Genomic DNA, 6233 nt, shown 5'->3' with positions numbered 1-6233 from the left:
TCCTTTTTGAAAATTGTGATTAGTAGTGGTTTACAAAATTCAATGCACTCTCCCACCGCCCAAAGAAAATCACTATAGGTGATTGTGGAAGAGCTTGGCACATGCCCCTGAAGTACTGGTCCCCAGGGCAGGTAGCTAGTTGTGAGGGAGGTCAGAGGTCATGCAGTGGGTGGCCCTGTAGTGTGGGCCCTAGAGCCTCCTGCATCTGCTGGACAGAATTCCTCCCCTCCTGGCCTGGCGTATCTGCGACTCATCAAAGGTTTCAGTTGCCCGACAGTTGGTGCATGGTCTCCACCTTGTTCACTGCTTAGTGGCTGGGAGACTGGTGAGGAAGGGCGGGGTGGGGGTGGTGGTGAGTGCCAGGCTGGGCTGGGAGCAGTCTGGCCCTAAGCCTGGCCTCTGCAGGTGCATCCTGGCTGGGCCTTTCTTTGCTCATCTCCCTCTCCAGGAGCTCCAGTTCCCACCCAGGTCAAGCTGCGTGGCTGGCAGTGTAGACATCTGCTGGAGCTCCTGTCACCCGGCGGGCAGTCGGGAGTTCTCATTTGGTCTGAGGACCCTGTTTTTTTTAATGACCCCGGTGCTCAGACAGTGTAGACCTACCGGGCCGGGTGTAACCTGGAAGACTCCAGGGCAAGCCGGACCTGAGGTTCTCCCCAGTCGCCCTGTGTTGGTCGGTAGCAGGCCTCCTTGTAAGGTCCCCAGAGAGGATGCCCACTGGGCTAGATTGTGTGATAGGGGCGAGGTCACCACCTGAAATCGTCAGGAATACTCTGGAGGCAGCCTGGCTCGCCACCTTGGAAGACGCCTGGAAATGTCCCAGAGCTCTACTTTCTTGCTGCTGTTCAGTGTTGCAGCCTTTTTGTTGAATGGTGTTAAGGACCACAGTAGCGCACCTTCCTACAGTGCGCTGGGCCAGGCCTCGAACCTGGATCGTGAGCATGACAAAACTCTGTACTATCTGAGTCAGCTGTTTTAGAGACTCCTTGGATACTTATAAATCTGTTTTTTATTTAAAGATTTCATTCACTCGGTGATATCTTAAATACTTATTTTAGATCACCTGGGACTTCAGAGCCTCAAGCATGAGTCTCCTTGCATAACCATTATGCTATCTACCCCTGCCCTGTATGTCATTTTTTTAAAAAAAGGTCATTGTACACCTGAGAGATGATGTTGTTGGACTCTCATGCAAGAAGTTTTGAGTTCAAGCCTTGGCATCTCATGCCAGAGTGATGCTCTGGTTCTCACTCTGTCTCCCTCTACTCCTCCATAACCTCTGTCTTACTAATAAATAAATAATTTAGGTTTTCAGAAAAAGTACAGAAGTTGAGTTCATTTCCATTTAACATCCTCCAAGAATAATGCTTCTTTTAAAGTATTGATATGAAATTATGGGTATATGTTATGTGTGAGCATGTGTATTCATAGCCTCTGGTATACTGTCTGGTATACTGTCAGCATCTGTTGAACCATTTATACATAAGGGAAGATACCAGTATTTTAGGAACGTTTATGCAAGGAGACTCAGTAATACAGTGTCTGCTTTCTTTTTTTTTCTTTTGCTTTATTTTAGTTTTCTTATATTTTATAGGACCGAGAGAAATTCTGAGGGGAAAAGAAAGACACCCGCATCACCACCTTACTACCCCTAAAGCTTCCTCCCTCCTCCACCTCCTGCAGTTGGGGGCTGAGATCTTGAACCTGGGTCTTGTGCATGGTCATGTGTAATCCAAGTGTGCCACCTACCCGCCCTTGATGTGTATATTTCTTTTTTTTTAAGATTTTTAAAAATATTTATTCATTTTTCTTTTTGTTGCCCTTGTTGTTTTTATTGTTGTAGTTATTATTGTTGTTGTTATTGGTGTCACTGTTTGGATAGAACAGAGAGAAATGGAGAGAGGAGTGGGAGAAAGAGAGAGGGAGAGAAGATAGACACCTTCAGACCTGCTTCACTGCTTGTGAAGTGACTCCCCTGAAGGTGGGGAGCCAGGGGCTTGAACCGGGATCCTTATACCGGTCCTTGTGCTTTGTGCCATGTACGCTTAACCTGCTGTGCTATCCCCCAACTTCCAATGTGTACATTTCTTAACCTGCCCTGATCATCTTAGTTGTCATGGGTCAAGAAGCTCTGTTGATAGAAATGCAGTTGGCATCAGGTTCTGAATTAATCTACTGTGACTTTCAGTTTGACTGAGAAGATTATTTGTAACATTTGGATTCTGAAAAGGAATTTTATGATGGTTTTCTTTTCCAGTTAACGGTAGTTCAACTTTGCTAAAGCTCATTGGCTATGATACTCCCACAGCTCAAAGTTTGATGAAATTGCATTTTTATTTTTACATCTGCACTCACTTCTTTACTATTTCATTTCATTATTCATTTGTTGGATAGAGACAGACATTGAGAGGGAAGGGAGAATTAGAGAAGAGAGGGAAGGAACATCTGCAGCACTAACATACGCAGCAGTAGCATCAGCAGCACTGCTTCATCACTCATGACACTTCCCTCCCTGCAGCAGTTAAGGGCCAGAGGCTTGAACCCAGGTCCTTTTGCACTGTCATATGCACTGTACTGGTGTGTCACCACCTAGTTCCTGAATTACATTTTCAGACTGAAAATAGACTGGAATAGTCAGACTGGAATAGTCTGGGAATGATGATTCAAAACTACGATGAGGGCCAGGCGCTAGCGCACCGGGTTAAGCGCACATAGTGTGAAGCACAAGGATGTGCACAATGATCCCAGTTCAGTTCCCTGCGGGGGGGAGGAGGGAGTCATTTTGCAAGCCATGAACCAGGTCTGCAGATGTCTGTTTTTCTCTCCTCCTCTCCAACTTCCCCTCCTCTCAATTTTTCTCTGTCCTGTCTAACAGCAGTCATAACAAGAATAACAGCAGCAACAATGGACAAAAGATGGCCAACAAGAGCGGTCAATTTGTAGTGCCAGCAATGGGCCCCAGCTATAACCCTGGAGGCAAAAACAAAAACAAGCAAACAAACAAAAACTGAAAAGGTGCCTGCTTTGCCATAGATTCAAGATCTGAGAGAAAGGAGGAAAAAAGCTAGAATTCTATGCACTACTACACAGAAGCCCCTAGCTTCTAGCAGAGCTGAGGGAGCAGAAAGTTGTTCTTTGTTCCCACAGAGCATGGTGGTATTGATTCCAAAAGTTTTTGTTGAAAAAGGATGGGGGAGTTGTACCCCTATTATCCTATGGTTTTATCAGTGTTTGATTTTATAAATAAAAAAAATTGAAAAACAACAACAACACAAAGCTGTCTTTCTGCTAACTGCAGAAAGATAAAGGTTTTCTTAAAAATGTTTTAAGTGGAAAAAAATATTAGTTTGCTGCAAAATATATACCTGAAAGCAGAAGTACACTAGAGTTTGCAGTGAGTATCGCCCTCACACTTCCTCTCCACTATTCCAAGCTTTGGGTCCATGATTGCTCAACAATTTGTTTGGCTTTGTATGTGAACTCTCTTTTCAGTCACCAGGTTCCAGATGTCATCAGGATGCCGGCCAGGCTTCCCTGGACTGAAGACCCCACCAATGTGGCCTGGAGCTCCACTTCCCCAGAGGCCCACCATACTAGGGAAAGAGAGAGGCAGACTGGGAGTATGGACCGACCAGTCAACACCCATGTTCAGCGGGGAAGCAATTACAGAAGCCAGACCTTCCACCTTCTACTACCCACAATGACCCTGGGTCCATGCTCCCAGAGGAATAGAGAGTGAGAAAGCTATCAGGGGAGGGGGTGGGATATGGAGATTCGGTGGTGGGAATTGTGTGGAGTTGTACCCCTCCTACCCTATGGTTTTGTTAATTAATCCTTTCTTAAATAAAAAAAATAAAAAATAAAAAAAATATTAGTTTGGAACAGAAAAGGATAGAGATTCTTTTCAACTGTATTCTGTCAAGGTATCCTCCCCCCCAATAAGTTGATAACTATGGTATAAAGGAGAGAGGAGACCTCAAAGACAGGGTGATTGTGTACAAGGGGAGAGAAAAAAACAGAAAAAAATAAAGACTGCAACTTGCTCCCAGGGACAGGAGAAAATTTAAAAATGCAGGAATTAATCAGTGTTTCATTAGTCATCTCCTTCATCTTCCTCTCTTTCCTCCCCCTCATCACCATCTTCTTCTCCTTCATCCTCGTCTCCTTCTTCATATCTTCTTTTTAAAAAAAATATTATTTTTATTTGTTAATTGGATAGAGACGGTCAGAAATCAAGAGGGAAGGGAGGCATAGAGAGGGTGAGAGACAGAGAGACAGCTGCAGTACTGCTTCACCACTTGTGAAGATCTCCCCCCTGCAGGTGAGAATTGGGGGCTTGAACCCAGGTCTTTGTGCATTGTAACATGTGAGCTCAACCAAGTGCACCACCACCAGGCTCCCACTTCTTCATATCTTCTAATCTTTCTTCCTCTTCTTCTTCTTCTTCTTCATCATCATCATCATCTTCCCCCTCGCCTAATTCATCATCCATGTCAGGAACCAAGTAGTATCGTAGTGGATCATCTTTAATGACCTCTCTTAACTCACCTGCATCTGCATGAGAATGGTCAATAAAGCAGGTGAAGAAGGTCTCTGGTTCCTCATACTGTCTCTTCCTGTTGGTTTTATATTGTGTTTGACTTGAACATTTGATCAAATCCTTTCCAGATTTCCATTTGATTTCAGTGGATCCTTCAAAAGAAGGATCACCACTCTCACTCAGATAAAATTCTTTGAAGAGAACTTTATTTTCAAAGTAAGGGTTTTCAACAAAATAAAAGTCTGTTCTATTACCTGATTTACTATCTTTGAATACTGCCACTTCAACTCTTGTCAAGTAATGCAGTGCCTCTTCATCCTCTTCCCCAAGCAGTGTAGACACTTGTGGGTGGTTGACAAATGTTACCCCAAACTTTGTCATATTGGCCAAAAATTCTGATCTCTTCTGAAAAAGTGGTTGGCAGAGTTTGTTATATTTCTGTTCTAACTTCAAAATTGTCACTCCCCAGAAATCAGCTTGGTAAAAAAGCAACAGGATTCAATTGAATATATCCATGAAGTACAGAATGAAATAGACTTAAGGAACATGCCAGCTAGGAGATTTCTGGAATTTTCTATCTCACCTTAACTCTAATCCCTGAGAGTCTCATCTAAGACTCTTTGCTGACTCTCTGCTACTTAAAAGAGTCAAAGTTCAGATATTGCTAGGTAAGGAGGATGGCCTAGATAGATAAAAGCAATGCATCAAGTGAGCTGAATGTACCATGTTCCATTATATATATCTTGAGTTGTAGTTCTAAACTGAGCTATGTGGCTTAATAGAAAATAGTAGGGTCCTCATGTCTGTGGCTCATGTGACTTTGCTTGAAGCATATGGAGAAATCCAAAGTTTTTTTTTTGTTTGTTTGTTTTTTTTTTTTAAGGTGCTCGAGATACCTACAAGTTGTCAGACAACCTTTTGATGACTGGTCCTTGGATTTAGAGATTTTCTTTGTTATCTTAAGTTGCTATTTATGCAATCTTCTTTCATTCTCTCCTATCTCCCCTATTTCTCTCTCTCTCTCTTCCTGTCTCTCTATCTCTCCCCCTCTGCCAGAACCTGAACCTGTCACCTTCTTCTTCTTCTAGTGTTTGCCCTTCTTCTGAAGGCAGTCAAGAGCGTCAGGTTGAGCCTGATGTAAAGTTTCGAGACCTCCTTTGAATCTGGAGAGGTGGCAGTCATTGACTGTGTGGGTCATAGTCTGTCTGTAGCCGCAGGGGCAGTTCGGGTCATCTCTGGCCCCCCAGCGATGGAACATAGCGGTGCACCAGCCATGGCCTGTTTGATAGCGATTGAGGAGGGCCCAATCATAACGTGCTAAGTCAAAGCCGGGTTGATGCTTGCAGGGGTCTGTGATGAGGTGTTTGTTCTTTACCTAAGCTGACTGCCAACTCTGTTTCCAAGAGACTGGAACAGAAAAGTTCAGTGTAGGCATAGGGGACCAGATTGGGTGACGAGACGTCAAGCGTTGGACAGGGTGGGCGAAGATATCCGCATATATTGGCAGGTCCGGTCGAGCATATACGTGGGAAATGAACTTAGATGATGCTGCATCCCGACAAATATCTGGTGGGGTGATGTTGCTAAGAACTGGCAGCCATGAAACTGGGGTGGAATGGATGGTTCCAGAAATTATCCTCATGGAGGAATATAATTTGGAATCGACCAAGTGGACATGGGGGCTACGGAACCATAC

Source organism: Erinaceus europaeus, chromosome 17 (genome assembly GCF_950295315.1).
Source record: "Erinaceus europaeus chromosome 17, mEriEur2.1, whole genome shotgun sequence".
NCBI classification, from domain to species: Eukaryota; Metazoa; Chordata; class Mammalia; order Eulipotyphla; family Erinaceidae; genus Erinaceus; species Erinaceus europaeus.
Note: the sequence above shows the minus strand (reverse complement) of the source record.